The 20328-nt window shown below is 44.1% G+C and overlaps 1 protein-coding gene across 1 annotated transcript in view; it reads right to left on the reverse strand.

Moving 5' to 3' along the window:
• TIMELESS (timeless circadian regulator) overlaps positions 1–20328 on the reverse strand; it is a gene marked incomplete in the record, with an annotated part of 157777 nt that overhangs the window by 136917 nt on the left and 532 nt on the right. The window contains 1 exon segment of the mRNA XM_056562374.1: positions 20151–20306.

A 20328-nucleotide genomic window follows, 5' to 3' on the forward strand; every position in this document is an offset into this window, starting at 1 on the left:
TTCCACCTACAGACCCATATGAGGGCTTGTTTTTAGTGCCACCAATTTTACTTTGTAATGACATCAATAATTTCACCACAAAATCTATGGCGAAACTAGAAAAAAAAATATTTGTGGGGCAAAATTGTAAAGAAAATTGCAGAGCACTTGTCGGTAAAAGCGTCCACACAATTCAAATGATACTCAACTTATATAGGTTTGTCTGTTAAAAAGTTATAACTTCCTGCACGAATATTAGGATGTTAAAAAATTTCCTCTTCTCATCTTTTTTTTTTATGGGACTTTTCGATCGATTTTATAAATTTATAAAGCGACTGTAGACTCAGGCTGCTGCTGATGGAGCTGGTACTGCTCCTGCCACCCCACCCCTCCGCAGCAGCCTTGGCAGTGAAAGTTGAGGGTAGTGGGCTCCCCGCCCCCCCCCCCCCCCCCCCCAAATCTGTTATGGCTCTTCTCTGTTTGGATAGTCTGTCCAACAGATGGAGGGTGGAATTCCAATAGGTGGAAACGTCGCAAATCAGACTATGTTGGGGGGATACCGTTCTGATGCTGCAGCACAAGAGGGTGTGCTTTGCGGTGTACGAGTGGCTGTAGTGCATGCAAAGTTTCCTTCCCATTGTTAGGATGTCTTGCAGATGGGGTAAACACTTCAGGAACCGCTTGACAACCAGATTGAACATGTTTACGATGCAGGGCGCATGTCTCAGGCTTCCTTGTCGCAGCGCAGAAAGGATGTTCTTCCCGTTGTCTGTCACAATGGTTCCCACTTCCAGTTTTTGTGGAGTAAGCCATGATTCGATTTCTGGGTGAATGGCTTAGCAGTTCCTCCTGTGTGACTCCATTCGCCAAGGCAAACCATGTGAAGAACAGTGTGACACCGTATGGTATGCTGAAGGGGCACTGAGACTTGTCCGCGCAGTGGAGGCTGAGGACACGGAGGTTGAGGAGGCAGTCTCGTACACTGTCACAGGACCAACGGCCTGAGAGAGTGGAAGCAGAATGACCTGTCCAAGTTGCTGTTGTGGCTGTGCAGGAACCACATTCACCCAGTGGGCCATAATGGACATGTATTGTCCCTGACCGTAGTTACAGTTCCACACGTCGGCACGGCCATGCACTTTGGTACACACTGATAGGCTCAAGGACTGGCCCACCTTCTCTTCCACAAAATTGTGCAGGGCTTCCTTTGCCTTCTTCGCAAAGAAATTACAGCTTAGCACTCTCCACCTCGGCTTGGCACAAGCCATCAGTTCTCTGAAAGGGGCAGAGTCCTCCACTTGAAAAGGGAGGGATTACAGCACCAGCAACTTGGACAGGAGCACATTCAGCATCTGCGCTGCTGGATGAGTGGGCGCATACTGTTGTCTATTGGACATGGCTTCGCCGATGGATTGCTGGTGGAATGACTGACTTGAAGTAGGAGGAGCAGGAGTATCTGGAGCGACAGAAGATGGGTATGACACACAGCTCCCTCCAGCTAAGGTGCTGGAACCTCAGCTGAAACAGGGAGCAGCGGGCCACTGGGTGATGCAACAGGCTGGACCACCACATCGCAGCCACGGTTCTCCCAGGCTGCTTTATGGTTATGCTGCATATGTTGACGGATGGCCATAGTGCCAACATTGGGACCCAGTTCACACTTCACCTTCTGCCGGCACATCCTGCAGGTTGCCAGGTTAACATCCTCCGGATGCTTGATGAAAAACTGCCACACCACCAAGTAGCTGATTTTCCCACCAACAGTCTGCACTGATTGACTGCTAATGCCACAGACTCCAGGAACACCTGTTCCACAACTTCCCGGGAAGGTAGGCTGCCGCGAAGCAGGTGGTCTCCCCCAGGCACATTTGGCTCAAAAATTTCCACTTCTGCCACCACGCTGACTGCCAACTATGCTACCGCCTTGCTGGCTCAGCTGCTGCCTCACGGCCAACCTGCAACCCTCTTCTCCTGATTAAGCCCCTTCTGCACCCGGCTCCCAAGTGCAATCGGCATCATCATCATCATCATCATCATCATCAAGTTGTGTCTACACGTCACTGATGTCCTCCTCGGGTTCCTTAGCAGTGTCTGCTTCAGGAGCCTGAACGCTCGCAACACCCCCCCCAAGCCACTTTCCTTATCACTACGTGCCTGCCTCCCATGCCATGTCAACTGAGAGTTGTGTCTGAGGAACCCATCGACTGTTGACTGGGGGTGTCAGATGTCACTTGTGATTAAGTGGATGACTGTGTTAACCATTTGACGACGGCACACTATTGGCTGGCCTTTAACATTAAGACTTTAACAGGAACAAAATGGTACACCACTTAGATGTACGTATGTGTTATGCACTTATGAGAGGACAATGTGCTCCAGTACGCTTAAAGCAGTATTTGTCTACAACACCAGCATATGTGTACTTTTGCCTGGCCTTTCACAGTATCTAGGCCCTTAAGACTTTAACAGGAATAAAATGGTACACCCCTTAGATGTACGCACAGGTTACACTTAATAGAGGACAATACGATTTTAGAGGGGCATTTGCTAAGGGGTTGTCATTTTTTTCTGACTTTTTGGCGCTAAATTGTCGCAATTGCGTCTACCCTATTTTTCGTGCGACTTTCTCTAGCAAGAGCGTCAAATTTTTTTTTCCCGCTTGATTTATGCTACTTTGCATTTTTGACTTGCAGTGGTCAGGTATTTATTAACTGCGACAGTCGCAGCTGCGCAATAAACAGTTTCAACGGCCGTAAAAATTGACTAAATTTACTCCAGCTCCAACATGGAGCAGCAAAAGCTACTGCTGCCCGGGCTCAGACATACTTTCTCCCCGCTACCCTCACTTCGCTACAGGGACTCTGCAGTGATTTACATCCCACCCCCCACCCCTCTCACCTGCCAGCGCCACACAACTCCCATCTGTCTGCTAACTGTTGCAAGACTACAAGTCCCAGCATGCCCTTACAGTAAGGACATGCTGGGAGTTGTAGTCTTGTAGCAGCGGGAGCTGAGCGTCGCAGGCGGGAGACAAGGGGGGGGATGTATATCAGTGTCCCCATAAGTGAGGGTAGCGGGGAGGCAGTATGAGGAGCCTGGGCGGCTGCACTGTAATGTCAGCCCGGGCTCCTGACCTGACAGCCAAAGGCTTTGGCTGTCAGGTCATGCTGGGTGTTGTAGTTTTGCAACAGCTGGAGGGCCACAGTTTGCAGACCACTGGTTTGTGGTCTGCAAACTGTAGTCCTCCAGCTGTTGCAAAATTAAACAGCTGAAGGGGACCGGCGAAGACGTTCACTTACCCTTTCGAGGCTCCAGCGACGATCGGTGACTGAGATCGTCGGACGGCACTGTCGCGAGGCAGTGTCTTGCGGCAATGTCGTGCGGCGCTGAATCCTACGGAAGCCGGTAAGTAGAGATGAGCAAACTTACAGTAAATTCGATTCGTCACGAACTTCTCGGCTCGGCAGTTCATGACTTTTCCTGCATAAATTAGTTCAGCTTTCAGGTGCTCCGGTGGGCTGGAAAAGGTGGATACAGTCCTAGGAGACTCTTTCCTAGGACTGTATCCACCTTTTCCAGCCCACCGGAGCACATGAAGGCTGAACTAATTTACGCAGGATAAGTCATCAATTGCCGAGCCGAGAAGTTTGTGACGAATCGAATTTACTGTAAGTTCGCTCATCTCTACCGGTAAGTTGCCCAAGCCCTAAAACAGTGTTCCCCAACCAGGGTGCCTCCAGATGTTGCAAGACTACAACTCCCAGCATGCCTGGACAGCCTTTGGCTGTCCAGGCATCCTGGGAGTTGTAGTTTTGCAACATCTGGAGGCACCCTGGTTGGGGAACACTGGCCTAAAACAGTGTTTCCCAACCAGGGTGCGACCAGATGTTGCAAAACTACAACTCCCAGGTTGGGAAACACTGTGCCCGGCCTCCGCCCCACCTTACTGTAAGGGCATGCTGGGAGTTGTAGTCCTGCAGCTGGGGGCAGGGGACAAGCTTGTCACTTGCCCACACATCTCCTGCACCACACAACTACAACTCCCAGCATGTCCTTACTGTAAGGGCATGCTGGCAGTTGTAGTCGTGCGGAGATGTGTGAACAAGGGATAAATGTACTAACCCATTTTTTTTTCTTCTCATTTCAGATCCGTATATCCTGTGGACTCCTTCGGATTCGGTGGCCTACTTCGATGACCAGCGTTTTTCTTTGTTTGATTTTAATAAAATGGTTAACGAGGGCTTTTGGGGGAGTGTTTTTTGTAATAAAACATTTTTAAAACCTGTTGTGTTTTTTCCTTACTTTACTTGACAGGCTTAGTAGTGGAAGCTGTCTTATAGACAGAGTCCATTACTAAGCTGGGCTTAGCGTTAGCCACAAAAACAGCTAGCGCTAACTCCCAATTATTACCCCGGTACCCAACGCCACAGGGGTGCCAGGAAGAGCCGGTACCAACAGGCCCAGAGCGCCAAAAATGGCGCTCCTGGGCCTAGGCGGTAACAGGCTGGCGTTATTTAGGCTGGGGAGGGCCAGTAGCAATGGTCCTCACCCATCCTGGTAACGTCAGACTGTTTGGTTGGTATTTGGCTGAGAATAAAAATAGGGGGCCCTTATGCGTTTTTTTTTTTGTTTTTTTTAAATAAATAATTAAATATAAAAAAAAAAAAAAACACATAGCAGCCAAACCTATTCAGACAGCAGGAAAAAGGAACAGACTATTTTTTCTACTACATGAAGTAAATTTCCCACTTTTGCCTACGTGTGCCAAATTTATTAACGCAGTGCAACAATTTAGTAAATTTGTCTCACAAATAGTCAAAAATGAAGTAGAAAAAAAACAGGGTAAAAACCAGACTACATAGTAAAAGATTAGTAAATGCCCCTCTTAGTGCTCTGCTCACCCTAACTGGCTGACTACTATTAGCTTTTCAGTTGTTGTACACACCAGTGCTGCAGCACACAGTCGCTGTGTACTACACCCAAAATTTCACTCTCTCTCAATCTCACTCCCTTCCCTATCAGTGCTTCTAGGCCTATGGGGGCAAAAAAGTGTTAATGAATGTGATTTAACCCCTTCTCTAATAAAAGTTTGAATCACCCCCCTTTTCCCATAAAAAAAAAAACTTTAAAAAAAAACTATGTAAATAAAACTAAATATAAACATATGTGGTATCACCGCGTGCATAAATGTCCGAACTATAAAAATATATTGTTAAATAAACTGCACGGTCAATGGCGTAAACGTAAAGAAATTCCAAAATAGCGTCTTTTTGGTCACTTTTTATACCATAAAAATTTTTTATAAAAAGCTAACAAAAATGGTAAAAAAAAACTTCAGCTCACGGCGCAAAAAATGAGCCCTCATAATTTCCTATATGCAGATAAAAATAAAAAAATAAAAAAAGTTATAGGATTCAGAAGAGGACATTTTTAATTGTAAATTTTTTCTAGCATGTAGTTAGGATTTTTTCCAAAAGGAAGCCAAAATTAAACCCATATAAGTAGTGTATCATTTTAATCGTATGGACCTACAGAATAAAGAGAAGTTGTAATTTTTACCCAAAAATGCACTGTGTAGAAACGGAAGCCCCCAAAATTACAAAATGTCATTTTATTTTCAATTTTGTCGCACAATGATTTTTGTAATGTCATTACAAAGTAGAATTGGTGGCGCAAAAACAAAGCCATCATATATGAGTCTGCAAAATTGCCAGACAGTAATGGACATGCTTAGGAAGGACCCGTGCTTGTCTTGGAGCTAAACGGCTATGTTCTGAGTCAACCATAATGCTGTGGCTATCTTTTTGTGAACTGGCTATTTCCTGTTGGGGGTTCCCACCCTCGCACTACATGTCCCATAATTCCTTGTTTTTAAGTGTGAGGTCATTTTTCTTCCTCCCACACATCAGCCACCCCAGCCATTGAAACATACCTGTGCTCCCTTTAATGCAAAAGACCAATGTTTTCTAAGCAGCGTGCCTCCAGCTGTTTCACACCTACAATTCACTGCAGAATAATCTACCTCCCATCCAGTGGTCACTCCACCCATTGGTGCAAAGACAGGCTCCCTCTGAACACCTGACTAGTGATGTAATGTCTCAAGCTGCACTGCAACTTGGAAAACCTGAGACAACACTCATTTTGTATGCTGTTAAAAATAAACATTGGACCAAAAAACACAGAAGAATTGCAAGATCACCATCAAGCACATGTACAGACACTTTACAGCCCCTGTAGCATAGTCAAATAAAAATCCTGGAATACACCTTGAACCCATTAGGGTGGAAAACATTTTTTTTTTGTCAACTGGTGCCACAAAGTTAAACAGATTGGTAAATTACTTCTACTTAAAAATCTGAATCCTTCCAGTGTTTAGCTGCTGTATGCTCCACAGGAAGTTGTATTTCATTCTGGAGTTCTTTCCAGTCTGACCACAGTACTCCCTGCTGTCACCTCTGTCCGTATAAGGAACTGTCCAGAGCAGGAGTGGTTTGCTATGGGGATTTGCTTGTACTCTGAACAGTTCCTGACATGGACAGAGGTGTCGGCAGAGAGCACTGTGATCAGACAGAAAAGAACAATACAACTTCCCCTGGATAATACAGCAGCTGATAAGTACTGGAAGGATTAAGATTTTTAAATATAAGTAAATAACAAATCTGCAGAAGAATATAGGATAACTCAGCTCACCCTTCCAGCCAGACGCCTGTCGCACGGCACCGTGTGAACCAACACCAAAGTAGCAATGAAGAAATAGATGGTCCAGCGCAGGATAACGTGCAATAAAAACCAAAATTTATTGTAGATTCAAGCCATAGGATAGCAAGACACAGGGTACCCTGTGTCCTGCTATCCTATGGCTTGAATCTACAATAAATTTTGGCTTTTATTGCACGTTATCCTGCGCTGGACCATCTATTTCTTCATAAATAACAAATCTGTTTAACTTTGTGGCACCAGTTGATTTATAAAAAAAAAAAAAAAAAAAAAAGTTTTCCACCGGAATACCATTTTAACCCCCTTAACGACCACGGACGTAAATGTATGTCCTGGTGTGGCGGCACTTAGCGCACCAGGACGTACATTTACGTCTTGTGTATGACCGCAAGCATCGGAGTGGTGCTTATGTCATACACGGCAGGTTCCAGCTGCTAGCCAGTAATGGCCGACATCTGCAATCGCGAGGATGTCCACCATTAACCCCTCAGATGCCGTGATCAGTACAGATCACGGCATCTGGGGCAGTGCGCATGTTAAAATAGATGATGAGATCGCCCGCAGCGCTGCCACGGGGATCCGATCATCTGCAATGGCGGACGGAGGTCCCCTCACCTGCCTCCATCCGTCTCCCGCTCTGGTCTGAGATCGAGCAGACAAGAGCAGGAGATAGCCGATAATACTGATCAGTGCTATGCCCTATGCATAGCACTGAACAGTATTAGCAATCAAATGATTGCTATAGATAGTCCCCTATGAGGACATAAAAAGTGTAAAAAATAAATAAATACGTTGAAAAATGTAAATATTAAAAGAAAAAACAAAAAAAGTGAAAAATCCCCTCCAATAAAAATAAAAATTGTCAGTTTTTCCCATTTTACCCCCAAAAAGCGTAAATTTTTTTAATGAACATATTTGGTATTGCCGCGCAAACTATCAAAATATAATGTAAATTATCCCGTATGGTGAACGGCGTAAACTTCAAAAATTAAAAAAATGCAGTTTTTTATAGTCACATTTTATTCCCCAAAAAATTAAAAATTATCTAAAAGTTTTAAACATGCAAACTACAGATGACGGCGCAGAAAATGAGCCCTCATACCGCTCTATATACGGAAAAGTGAAAAAGTTATAGATTGTCAAAACAGGGCGATTTTAGAGAACTGATTTTGTACAAAAAGTTTTAGATTTTTTTTTAAGCAGTACAAAAATATAAAAGTATCTAGCCATGGGTATCATTTTAATGGTCATGACCCACAGAATAAAGAACACATGTCATTTTTACCGTGAAGTGTACACTGTGAAAACGAAACCCTCCAAAATGTGCAAAATTTTAGTTTTCATTAAAATTTCCTCCCTAATAAAAGAATTTTTTGGGTTTGTCGTAAATTTTATGGTAAAATGAGAGGTTTCATTACAAAGTACAATTGGTCATGCAAAAAACAAGCCCTTATATGGGACTGTAGATGGAAATATAAGAGAGTTATAGATTTTAGAAGGAGAGGAAGAAAAAAGGAAAACGCTAAAATAAAATTGGCCTGGTCCTTAAGGTTAAAATGGGCTTGGTCCTTAACCCCTTAAGGACGCAGGACGTAAATGTACGTCCTGGTGCGGTGGTACTTAATGCACCAGGTCGTACATTTACGTCCTGTGCATAACCGCGGGCATCGGAGCGATGCCCGTGTCATGCGCGGCTGATCCCGGCTGCTGATCGCAGCCAGGGACCCGCCGGCAATGGCCGACGCCCGCGATCTCGCGGGCGTCCGCCATTAACCCCTTAGGTGCCGGGATCAATACAGATCCCGGCATCTGCAGCAGTGCGTGATTTGAATGAATGATCGGATCGCCCGCAGCGCTGCTGCGGGGATTCGATCATTCCGAACGCCGCACGGAGGTCCCCTCTCCTTCCTCCGTCCGGCTCTCGGCGTCTCCTGCTCTGGTCTGAGATAGAGCAGACCAGAGCAGAAGATCGCCGATAGAACAGATCAGTATCAGCAATCATGGTATTGCTATGAATAGTCCCCTATGGGGACTATTCAAGTGTAAAAAAAAAAATAAAAAAAAAATGTAAAAGTAAAAAAAAAAAGTGAAAAATCCCCTACCCCAATAAAAAAGTCAAACGTCCGTTTTTTCCTATTTCACCCCCAAAAAGCGTAAAAAAAATTTTTATAGACATATTTGGTATCGCTGCATGCGTAAATGTCCGAACTATTAAAATAAAATGTTAATGATCCCGTACGGTGAACAGCGTGAACGAAAAAAAAAAAAAAAGTCCAAAATTGCTACTTTTTTTAATACATTTTATTAAAAAAAAAAAAAAAAAAATTATTAAAAGTTTTTTATATGCAAATGTGGTATAAAAAAAAAGTACAGATCATGGCGCAAAAAATGAGCCCCCATACCGCCGCTTATACGGAAAAATAAAAAAAGTTAGAGGTCATCAAAATAAAGGGATTATAAACGTACTAATTTGGTTAAAAAGTTTGTGATTTTTTTTAAGCGCAACAATAATAGAAAAGTATGTAATAATGGGTATCATTTTAATCGTATTGACCCTCAGAATAAAGAACACACATCATTTTTACCATAAATTGTACGGCGTGAAAACGAAACCTTCCAAAATTAGCAAAATTGCGTTTTTCGTTTTAATTTCCCACAAAAATAGTGTTTTTTGGTTGCGCCATACATTTTATGATATGAGTGATGTCATTACAAAGGACAACTGGTCGCGCAAAAAACAAGCCCTCATACTAGTCTGTGGATGAAAATATAAAAGAGTTATGATTTTTAGAAGGCGAGGAGGAAAAAATGAAAACGTAAAAATTAAATTGTCTGAGTCCTTAAGGCCAAAATGGGCTGAGTCCTTAAGGGGTTAAGGGGTTAAGGACACAGCCAATTTTTTTTGCCTTTTCGTTTTTTCTCCTCCCCCTGTGCCAGGGCTGCAAAAGGAAAAAAACAAACTGTAACTCACCTTCCAACATTCCCTTGTTGCGCAGTTATCGATGTCTCGGTCCTCCGGTGATGGCCTTCTTTCTGGGGACGGTAAGTCATACTGAACTCAGCGTATCGCCGGCCGCAGCAATTGTCGGCGGGTGATTGGCTGAGTGCACTGTCATGTAAGTAGCCCAGGCAGCATGGAGGAGGCGGGGCCCAGGGCTCCTCACATGACAGTGAGTTAAGCCTATTAGAGGCCGAGGCAGGACATCGCTGCGGCCAAGGCAGGACATTGCTGCAGCAAGTGATACGCTGAGCTCAGTATGAGCCTCCATCCCCAGGAAGGCGCCCATCACCGGAGTACCGAGACAACGATAACGGAGCAAAGGGGGAACGTCGGCAGGTTAAGGTTTGTTTTGTTACTTTTTGCAGCCCGGGCACAGGGGATTATAAAAAAAAAAAAGTGAAACGCAGATCTCCTGTAAAATGATACCCATGATTACATACTGATATGTGACTATTTGATCGCATTTATTTTTTGTCATTTTATATTTTTAATCATTTACACCGTTCACCATACGAGATAGTTTGGATATTTACGCACGCAATGACACCAAATATGTTTATAATTTTTTTTACGGTTTTTGGAGGTAAAAAGGGGCGATTTACATTTTCAAACTAAATTAAAAAAAATGTTTTACACTTACTATTTATAGAATCATTAGTTTGCTAATACTGATCAGTGCTATGCATAGGCTTGATGTCGGACTAGAGAAGACCCTGGGATGACGACCAGAACAGGTCAGGGGACCTCCAGCTGCCATTTTGGATGATCAAATCCCCGCGGCCGTGTGGAATATAGATGCGGAATTCGGCACGTACATTCTGCCATGTGAACATACCCTTAGCCGCTTAAGGACAAAAGGCCACCAGGCCATTACGTCCTGGTACTTGAGGACCAAGGGAGTACCTGAACGCCCTGATCATGCTCCCGCAATTTGAAGCATGGTCACGAGCTGAGCACGCTTCATACCCGGTGGGTCCCGCTTGCTATTAGCAGTCAGGACCCACAGCCGATCAGGACGATGCCCTGCATTAACCTTTTAGACACCGCAATCAAAGTTAATTGCGGCATCTAAATGCAGGACCTACCGGTGCCAATAAGCTCAGGGAGCTGATCGGGACATCTGCAGCGACATCGCGGGTCTCGAACAGCGGGCGGGTCCTTACCTGCCTCCTCGCTGTCCGATCGGTCCTCTGATGCTCCAGCCAGGCTCTGCAGGCTAGGGCAGCAGAGCACCAATAACACTGATCAATGCTGAGCCAAAGCCCAGCACTGAACAGTGTATGCTATCGCAAGATAATAAGCCCCTCCTCTAATAAAAGTTTGAATTTCCCCCCCCATTTTTTAAATAATGTAATGAAAAATAAACATGTGGCATTGCCGCATGCGTAAATGTCCGCACTAAAGAGTACATTTCATCAAAAAAACGTTTGATATTTTATAGTTTAAAGTATGCTGAATAACTTTCTAAATGCATGTGTTTAACCCCTTAAGGACCAAGACAATTTTGACCTCAAGGACCAGGCCAATTTTATTTTTGCATTTTAGTTTTTTCCTCCATGTCTTCTAAAAATCGTAACTCTTTTATATTTTCGTCCACAGACTAGCATGAGGGCTTGTTTTTTGTACGACCAGTTGTCCTGCGTAATGACATCACTCATTTTACCATAAAATGTATGGCGCAACCAAACCCTTGCAATTTTGCATCTAAAAATCCATATGATGGCTTATTTTTTGCGCCACCAATTCTACTTTGTAATGACATCAGTAATTTTACCCAAAAAGCTACGGTGAAACGTAAAAAAAAAATCATTGTGCGACAAAATTTAAGAAAAAACGCCATTTTGTGACTTTTGGGGGCTTCCGTTTCTACACAGTACATTTTTCAGTAAAAATGACACATTCTGTAGGTCCATATAATTAAAATGATTAGGGCTGCAGCTAACGATTATTTTAATAATCGATTAGTTGTCGATTATTTTATCGAACGGAAAAAAACTTCACAATGCCAAAATAAGGGGTTCAGCTGATTCTACTTGAAGAATTATGTACAAAGGCCATATTAAAAGTATTCTAGCATGTGAACAACAGGGGTGTGGAAATTTTATTTAAAAAAAACTACTTGTCCACGGGACTAAAATGGAGCAAAATCTACTTGTCCCTCATGACGATCCACTTGTCCGGGCCAATTTTCGCTTTTACGCTCAAATTTTTTCCTCCTCACCCTATAATAGCCATAAATACCTACTATAAGGATACCTTTAAATTTTTCAATAACATATTCTCTGAACCAAAAAAAAAAAAAAAATATATATATATTTATTAAGGGAAGTGAAATTGAAATAGTAAAAGATAATTTAGCAGATTTGGTGGTTTTCTTTTCTGCGCCATTTATCTTGTGGTTGAGGTAACATGTTAGTTTTATACTTTAGGCGCCTGATTACAGCAATACCAGATTTGTATCGTTTACGTCATGTTTTACTAATTCTGAACGTTTTCTAATTTTTTTAATTGCCATTTTTTAACCCCTGTAGCTTTATTTTTTTTCCGCATACCAGGCTGTATGAGGGCTCATTTTTTGCGCCATAATCTGTTTTTTGTATCGGTACCATTTTGGTATTGATCTGACTTTTTAATCACTTTTTAACTTTTTTTTCTGGGATATTATAAAAATTGCAAATCTGTGGTTTGGTATTTTTTTTACATTTACCGTAACGGAAACATAATGTTATATTTTAATAGGTTGTACAATTACGCACAAAGCGATACCAAATATGTTTATTTTTATTATGTTTGCATGTTTTTATATAGGAAAAGGGGGTGATTTGAACTTTTAACATGGAAGGGGTTAATGCAGCGGTCTTCAAACTGTGGCCCTCCAGATGTTGCAAAACTACAACTCCCAGCATGCCCGGACAGCCAACGGCTGTCCTGGCATGCTGGGAATTGTAGTTTTGTAACATCTGGAGGGCCAAAGTTTGAAGACCACCGGGTTAATGTGTGTTTTTCAAACTTTTTTTTTATTTTTTTATTTTTTTTTACACTTTATTACACTTATAGGAGGAATCAGATTCCTCAGACAGATGAATAGAGTTCTATTGAACTCTATTAATCTGTGTGCTCTGTGATCCATTGATAGAGCCCGGCCCAGCCAGGATCTATCAATGACAGAGCCACAGGACAGCAGGGAACAGAGGTAAGTCCTCCGGCTACCTCCATAGTGGATCGCCCCCCTGCGATTGCGCTGCGGGGGGGGGCGATCCACCCCACTAGCCCACCAGGGAGCATTCACATCTCCCTTTAGACGCCGCTGTCAGCTTTGACAGCGGCGATCTAAAGGGTTAATAGCCAGCCGCGGCGATTGCCGCATGCTGGCTATTAGCGGCGGGCCCCGGCTACTGAGAACAGCCAGGGGCTGCAGAGTATGGAGCGGGCAGGAATCCCGAGCCCGCTCCATACTCCCCTGTGAGCGCCGCAAGCATCTCCCCGTGCAGACGTGCGTCCTCCCCTCAGCTCTCCGAAGCTACAGCTGGGGGAATGAAGACAGAGGACGCAGGTCTGCACAGGGAGAAATAAGCCACGCCCCCTCATCTCCCCCCGCATGTCTGCAGAGCAGGGGAGAGAAGACCAATACACAGCTTCTCATCTCCCCTGCTCTGCTTCGGAGGACACAGGCTGCAGAGTATGGAGCGGGCAGGAGTCGGGAGCCTGCTCCATACAGACTGCAGATCGCCGCCGCACTTGTCAGGTCCGGCCCTGCTTGCCCGAAGTCGGGCTAAGGGCCGGCGAAATTCACCTGCCCGGCGCCCAAAACTGCTAGTCCCGGCGTCGGGCGATAGGAATTCCACATCCCTGGAACAAACAACAGCAATTTTTTATTAATTTTTTTTGTTTAGTTTTTTTTTTTTTAAAGTTTACGCCGGTTGCTATACAGGGTCATTATTAATGATCCTGTACAGAAACCAGCGTAAATTTGAACTATTAAAATAAAATGTTAATGATTTACTAACATTTAATTTTAATAGTTCAGACAATTAGCCATGCGGCAGTATCAGATATGTAAAAATTATGATTTTTGTATAGCAAAAGGAAAAGGTGGAGCTATTTTTTATTGGGGGGCAGTTTATTTACATTTAATTTGTTTTTACTTTGCACTTTTTCTATAGCACTCATATACACATGGGGTATTTGCAGACTGCAGAGTAAGGCTGGGCGGTATACCGGTATTGAAATTTATACCGAAATTTTTGGGCTGCACGATATTAATTTTTCCCATACCGCAATACCGGTTGGGCCCCTGTCCCTTGGGAATGAATTATCAGCCCAGTGCTGCGCTGTCCCCACTTCGGGGAACTAGTCATATGTGGCCCGCCAGCGCTGTTCTGCTCCCCCCCACCAAATCATGTGACCCGCCAGCGCTGTTCTGCTCCGCCCCCCCCCCCCACCAAATCATGTGACCCACCAGCGCTGTTCTGCTCCCCCCCAATTAATTATCAGCCCAGCGGGGTACTACTCACATGTGTCACCCGCAAGCACTGCCCTCCTCCTCTTTGTTGGGGGCCGCCGGCGCTGAAACTCTATACTGTACGCCAGTGGTCTCCAACCTGCGGACCTCCAGATGTTGCAAAACTACAACTCCCAGCATGCCCAGACAGCCAACAGCTGTCTGGGCATGCTGGGAGTTGTAGTTTTGCAACAGCTGCAGGTCCGCAGGTTGGAGACCAATGCTGTACGCTGTATCCCTATGCCCGAGCTGCAAAAGATAAAGAAAATAAACTAACTTAGGCTGGGTTCACACCACGTTTTTGCAATACAGTTCCCGTATCAGGTTTTTGAGGAAAAACGGATTCCTCACAACCTGACTAAACTGTATCAAAACATGTGTACAAATTTTAACCCGTATACAGTTAAAAACCGTATACGGTTTTAAAAATGACATCCGTTGAAAAAAACGTATGCGTTTTTAACTTTTCACTTCATTTTGAATAAAGTTTTACTTGTTTGATCGAAATTCCAAGAAAAAAAACTGTGCAAGTCAAAAACCGTATGGTGAAAAACGGATGGAACTGTATGCACATACAGTTCTGTACGGTTTCCATTGACTCCCATGTTAAAAAAAAACGTATACGGTTTAATACAGTTTTTCAACCGGACCTAAAACCGTGGTAGACTACGGTTTTGGGTACAGGAAAAAAACCTGACAAAACCGTACAGGGTGCAAAACGGACACAACCTGATGCATCTTTTGGCATACGGTTTTCAATGGAGAGTCAATGCATACGTTTTCCAATACGGTTCCATACGGTTTTCACATAGAAAACGTATATGGGAACTGTATTGCAAAAACGTGGTGTGAATGCACCCTTACCTACATTGGCCTTACGCTGGGGACGGGAACGTCGGACAGCCGTCAGCCTATTACCGGCCGGAGCGATGTCCCGCCCCGGCCAGTGATAGGCTGAGCCCACTGTCATGTAAGGAGCTCTGGCCGGGTTCTTACATTAATCTATCACTGGTCGGGGCGGGACATAGCTCCGGCCGGTGATAGGCTGACGGCTGTCTGACGTTCCAGTCCCAAGGAACAGCGTGAGGCCGACGTAGGTAAGTTAAAGTTTATTATCTTTATCTTTTGAATCCCGGGCATAGGGATACAGCGTACAGCAGTGGTCTCAAACCTGCGGACCTCCAGCTGTTGCAAAACTACAACTCCCAGCATGCCCGGACAGCCGTTGGACAGCTTTGCAACATCTGAAGGTCCGCAGGTTGGAGATCACTGACGTACAGTATAGAGTTCCATCAAAGGCGGCCCCCAACAAAGAGGAGGAGGGCAGTGCTTGCGGGTGACACGTGAGGATTAATTGGGGGGGAGCAGAACAGCGCTGGTGGGTCACATGATTTGGGGGGGGGGGTGGTGGTGGTGGTGAAAGAAATACAGTTATATACCGTGGAACCGCCATAAGTTACAAAAACACCGTGATACACATATTTAGTCATACCGCCCAGCTCTACTGCAGAGCATTGCACCTGACCCATGTCTGTAGTACAGATACTAGGATGCAATGCTCTGCACCCCCCCATGTGTATAGCAGTGTATATGTACTACATACACACTGTTTTACCAATGTGGGTATGTGCAGAGCATTGCACTCTTGTGTCTGTACTACAGAACCTCCTGCTGTCCTACAGCTGTTCGGGATGCCGTGATTTCGCCAGCCCCCTGAGCTAACCGGCATTAGTTTACTTTCACTTTAGACGCGGCGTTCAACTTTGAGCGCAGCATCTAAAGGGTTAATAGCGATCAGTGCCACGCGCTATTAGCCACGGGTCCCGCCCGTTGTTACACGTCGTGGCCCCGCATTATATAAAGGGAGTGGGCGGAGGGCATACAGGTACACCCTCTGTCCCCAACAGGTTAAAACCTGTGTAGAGGAAGAGTGGTGCAGTTGCCCATAGCAACCTGATTTCTACTTTCATTCTTCACAGGACTCTCAAAATTAAAGAAGCAATCTGATTGGTTGCTATGGGCAACAGCTCCACTCTTCTGCACAGGTTTTGTTAAATCCCCCCTAATTGACTAAATTAGGGCACCTAGTCAATGGTGAGTGTACATGTATACAACAGAATCCCTTTTTGACAGATTGCAGACTTATACATGACATGGAGCGCACAGGAGATGTGAATCCACCGTTAATATTTTTTCCAGAAGCCTATGTAACATATCACGGTTCCATACACACATAGGGAAAATATCAAAACGATGTGCAGACATCTCTGTGCTCTGACCGGTTTGGGTCCCAGTCACTTCATGGCCCGAGCGTCGTGTGCTAGGGACTAAGTTTGCGAAATTTTCTGATTGCATACAAGTTTTGGCTTCGACTAAGAAACATGACTTGCAACACTTTTCAGTCCGAGACAAAATTCATATGTTAGGAAAAGGACCCAAATGTATTCACCAGCCGCCTTCGCTCAAGCCATTGAAATGAATGAGGCCTCAGCCTGTCCAAGCACAGATACGTACGTCACCATGTCATTTTGACAATTTCCCGGCATACCCATGCTTTAACCTGTTAACCCCTTAACGACGCGTATATTTACGTCCTGCGCCGGCTCCCGCCATATGAAGCCGATCGCGGTGATGTGCGGTATTAACCCTTTAGAAGCGGCGGTCAAAGCTGACCGCTGCTTCTAAAGCGAAAGTGAAAGTGACCCGGCTGCTCAGTCGGGCTGTTCGGGACCGCCGCGGTGAAATCGCGGCGTCCCGAACAGCTGACAGGACACCGGGAGGGCCCTTACCAGCCTCCTCGGTGTCCGATCGGCGAATGACTGCTTCGTGCCTGAGATCCAGGCAGGAGCAGTCAAGCGCCGATAACACTGATCACAGGCGTGTTAATACACGCCTGTGATCTGTGTAAAAGATCAGTGTGTGCAGTGTTATAGGTCCCTATGGAACCTACAACACTGCAAAAAAAATGTAAAAAAAAGTGTTAATAAAGGTCATTTAATCCCTTCCCTAATAAAAGTTTGAACCACCCCACTTTTCCCTTAAAAAAAATAAAAGTGTAAAAAAAAAAAAAAAAATAAAGTATGTGGTATCGCCGCGTGCGCAAATGTCCGAACTATAAAAATATATCATTAATTAAACCGTATGGTCAATGGCGTACGCGCAAAAAAATTCCAAAGTCAAAAAAGGCGCATTTTTGGTCACTTTTTATACCATTAAAAAATGAATAAAAAGTGATCAAAAAGTCTGATCAAAACAAAAATCATACCGATAAAAACTTCAGATCACGGTGCAAAAAATTAGTCCTCATACCGCCCTGTACGTGGAAAAATAAAAAAAGTTATAGGGGTCAGAAGATGACATTTTTAAACGTATACATTTTCCTACATGTAGTTATGATTTTTTCCAGAAGTGCGACAAAATCAAACCTATATAAGTAGGGTATCATTTTAACCGTATGGACCTACAGAATAATAAGGTATAATTTTTACCGAAATATGCACTGCGTAGAAACGGAAGCCCCCAAAATTTACAAAATGGCGTTTTTTCTTCAATTTTGTCACACTATTTTTTTTTCCGTTTCGTCGTGAATTTTTGGGTAAAATGACTGATGTCACTGCAAAGTAGAATTGGTGACGCAAAAAATAAGCCATAATATGGATTTTTAGGTGGAAAATTGAAAGGGTTATGATTTTTGAAAGGTAAGGAGGAAAAAACGAAAGTGCCAAAACGGAAAAACCCTGATTCCTTAAGGGGTTAAGGACCCATGACGTACACGTACGTCATGAGTCCGCTCCCGATCTATAATGCGGGGCCAGGGCATGGTCATAGCGAGTGAGGCCCGGGACCCGTGGCTAATAGCGCGCGGCATTGATCGCGGTGCCGCGCACTATTAACCCTTTAGACGCGGCGTTCAAAGTTGAACGCCGAGTCTAAAGTTAAAGCATGCCGGTTTGCTCAGGGAGTTGTTTGGGATCTCCCCGGCAAAATTGTGGCATCCCGAACAGCTTACAAGACAGCTGGAGGATCCCTATCTGCCTCCTTGCTGTCCGATCGCCGAATGACTGCTCAGTGCCTGAGATCCAGGCATGAGCAGTCAAGCGGCAGAATCATCGATCACTGGTTTCCTATGAGAAACCAGTGATCAATGTAAAAGATCAGTGTGTTCAGTGATATAGGTCCCTATGGAAGCTTTAACACTGCAAAAAAAAAAAAGTGAAAAAAAGTGAAGATCATTTAACACCTCCCTATTAAAAGTTTGAATCACCCCCCCCCCCCCCCTTTTCCCATATAAAAAAAGTGTAAATAAAAATAAGCATATATGGTATCACCGCGTGCGGAAAAGTCCGAATTATAAAAATATATCGTTAATTAAACAGCACAGTCAATGGCGTACGAGCAAAAAAAATCCAAATTCCAAAACAGTACATTTTTGGTCACTTTTTATATCATGAAAAAATGAATAAAAAGCGATCAATAAGTCCCATCAATGAAAAAATGGTACCGCTAAAACCTTCAGATCACGGCGCAAAAAATGAGCCCTCATACCGCCCCATACGCGGAAAAATAAAAAAAAGTTATAGGGGTCAGAAGATGACAATTTTAAACGTATTCATTTTCCTGCATGTAGTTATGATTTTTTCCAGAAGTCCGACAAAATCAAACCTATATAAGTAGGGTATCATTTTAATCATAAGGACCTACAGAATAAAGAGAAGGTGTCATTTTTACGGAAAAATGTACTACGTAGAAACGGAAGCCCCCAAAAGTTACAAAACTGCTTTTTAAAAAAAAATTGTCACAATGATTTTTTTTCCGTTTCACCGTAGATTCTTGGGTAAAATGACTGACGTCATTACAAAGTAGAATTGGTGGTGCAAAAAATAAGCAATCATATGGATTTTTAGGTGAAAAATTTAGAGTTATGATTTTTTAAAGGTAAGGAGGAAAAAACAAAAATGCAAAAACGGAAAAACCCCAGGTCCTTAAGGGGTTAAAGGCACAAATTGGGGTGCGAACCCAGCCTAAGGCTGGGTTCACACCACGTTTTGTTAAATACGGTTCCCGTATACGGCTGGGAGGAGGGGGGCTGGGCTTAATCACGGCACCCGCACTCCGCCGTATTCGGGAACCGTATTTAATGCATGTCTATGAGCCGACCGGAGTGAACCGCAGCATCCGGTCGGCTTCGTTTTCGGACGTATGCGGTTTTCCGACCGCAGACAAAAACGTGGTCGACCATAGACATGCATTAAATACGGTTGCCGAATACAGCTGAGTGCGGGCGCCGCAATTAAGCCCCGCCCCCCTCCTCCCAGCCGTAAAAACGTGGTGTGAACCCAGCCTAAGACTATGTTCACATTGTTGACACAACCATACTACTTTTACAGAGTTCCATGCACTTTACTTTTTTTTTGTTTACTGGACTCAGATCTGGTTGGGTGTTGGGGCTGTTGTGACACTTTGTATATCCATGTATACACTACCATACCATTTAGTCACTTTGCCAATGTAACATTGAGGGCAGAAAGGGGGAGATTAAAATCTGTCCAGCAGAAAAGTTGCTGAGTTGCCCAAAGCAACCAATCAGATCACTTCTTTCAGTTATGAAAATAAAAAAAGCTATGTGATTGGTTGCTATGGGCAACTCAGCAACTTTTCCTCTATACAGGTTTTGATAAATCTCCCCTGTAATGTGAACTTAGCCCAACAAATCCTGATGGGCCCTACTGACCTATAACACGGTCTGTCAGGATATTCAGTATTTTTCCAGGAATATTGATATATACTTTACTTATTCCCGCAGCCATATAAGTTTACAGAGAATATATAGTTATTATACGTAGAGTCAAAAAAATAAATGCTGGTGCAATAAAATTACAGGACTGAGAACCCAACCACAACTACGAGAGCCAGGATATAACACATATGGCAGCACTACTCTAAGTCACTGACCGGCATCGTTACGGTCCTATAGCGGGTCCTGGGAAGCAGCGATCACACACCGGCCCGTCCCTCACTCGGGCACTTCCAAAGCTCCGCTTCTCCCCGGCTCAGGGCGCGGGAAATTCACTCAGCTACCAGTGTGTCAGATGCGGGGTCATACCAACTCTATGCCGGAAACGAGGGGGAG

The sequence above is a fragment of the Hyla sarda genome, chromosome 2 (genome assembly GCF_029499605.1).
Source record: "Hyla sarda isolate aHylSar1 chromosome 2, aHylSar1.hap1, whole genome shotgun sequence".
Classification (NCBI taxonomy): domain Eukaryota; kingdom Metazoa; phylum Chordata; class Amphibia; order Anura; family Hylidae; genus Hyla; species Hyla sarda.